At 40.5% G+C, this 1,867-nt stretch overlaps 1 protein-coding gene across 1 annotated transcript in view; it reads left to right on the top strand.

Annotated features, from left to right (window-relative positions):
• The window catches only part of CCDC14 (coiled-coil domain containing 14), a 64,789-nt gene that overhangs the window by 1,118 nt on the left and 61,804 nt on the right, over window positions 1-1,867 (top strand). The gene's annotated exons all lie outside the window — the stretch shown is intronic.

Below are 1,867 nucleotides of genomic sequence, written 5' to 3'. Positions count from 1 at the left end.
ATATCCACCCACCTCCTCCCAGCTACCAACATCCCAGCTACCAATATATTTCATCTGGACTTCCTATCAGTCTGGTCCTGGCAGGAAACAGAAGACACTCAGCCAAGATTTTGAAGATAATTAAAAGAAGAAGGTTTTCAGAAGTGTGGACAAGGAAACTAACAAAACCCGTTGAGGCATCCAGGGACTAGCAAACCATTTTCACCCCTAAGACTGAAGGGACAAGGGGAAGAAATGTTTTATTGGAGCCTGGAGAGGATTGGACTGCCAGGAGTTCCCTGAGGAGCTGTCGGCCACTGTATCAGTCAGACGGTGCTGAGATGGAAGGAATTCCCTAATCTTTCTCCTCTTGTATTCACTAAACAGAACCTGAATCTGGAAGGCAAGTCTGAGTGACGTCATCCTTAGGGGTCAGTCTCTGGAGCACGCAGAAGGGCAGAGAATGGATTCGGGGGGGAGGGGAGAATTTACCCACATCCATGCTTGCCTTTCCCCAAAATACCTTCTACACCAGGGTCAGCAAACTTCTTCTGCAAAGGTCCAAATAGTAAATATTTTAGGCTTTGTAGGCCATCAGGTCTCTATCACCAACTACTCAACTCTGCAGTTGTAGCACAGAAAATATATAAACACATGATTGTGATTTTGTGTTCCAATAGAATTTTATTTATAACACTCAGATGATTTTCATGTAATTTTTATATCACAAAATATTGTTTTGATCTTTTTAAAAAACTATTTGAAACTGTAAAAACCACTCTCAGGCTGTACCAAAGAATGGCAGACTGGATTTGGCCACAGGCTGTAGATTGCATACATCTGTTCTACACTGCAGCCAGTGAACTTTGTGAAACATCAGTCAGTTCACCTGACCCCTACTTGAACTTTTACACATTCCCATTGTTCTTAGGATAATAACCCAAATCTTTCAGGTGGCCTATGAGGACTGCATAGTCTGGCCCCAACATACATGTCTATCCCCACTGTCTCTACTTCAGCCACAAGAGCCTCTCCGGGTCCCTCTTACTCACCATCATGCTGTCTCTGCACGTTCAGAACACTCTTCTCCACCCTCCATCTAGTCCATTCCAGATCTCAGCTCACTGCAGCATTATTTGTAATAGCAAATAATAAACCAAAGAAAAGGGGGGATATAACATTCCAAACAGTAAGGAAATGGATAATAGAATACCAGGCAGACATTTCATAATTGTAGATTAATGAAAAAAAATGTTGATGAGATATTAAGAGAAAACACTGTTACAGTAATGTATCATGTCATATTGTTGTAATATGTTTATACAAATATACACAGGTGAAAAAAAGTCTGGAAGACAATGCACCAAGCTATTGTCAACAGAAAAAACTCCAAATTCTGTAAAATAATTTAAAGAGGTTTATTCTAAGCCGAATATATGTGACTATAATCCAGGGAACATGGTCTCAAGAGGTCTTGAGAGAATGTGCCCAAGGCAGCCCAGTTAAAGTTTGGTTTTACACATTCATTGAGATAGGAATTACAGATAAAACCATAAGTCAATAACATGGAAGGTATACATTGGCTCAGCCAGAAAAGGTGGGACATCTCGAAGGGGGACTTACAAGTCATAGGTGGTTTTAGGGATTCTTTAGTTGGCAATTGGTTAAAATAGTTAAGCTTTGTCTAAAGACCTGGGGTCAGTAGAAAGAAATGCTTGCTTGAGTTAAGATAGGGATCTGCTAGGATGCTTGAGTTAACATAAGGGAGTCTTCTCTCTGTCATGTGATGCTATACTGGAATCAGGTTGGAAAGTAAGCCACATTATACTGGGTTAATAAAGACTCATTTAATGAGATTTTATCATTTGTAGGTGTGACTCACCAGGCC

This window comes from Propithecus coquereli, unplaced genomic scaffold, assembly GCF_000956105.1.
Source record: "Propithecus coquereli isolate 6110/MARCELLA unplaced genomic scaffold, Pcoq_1.0 Scaffold10, whole genome shotgun sequence".
NCBI lineage: Eukaryota > Metazoa > Chordata > Mammalia > Primates > Indriidae > Propithecus > Propithecus coquereli.
This window is presented reverse-complemented; position numbering and strand designations above follow the sequence as displayed.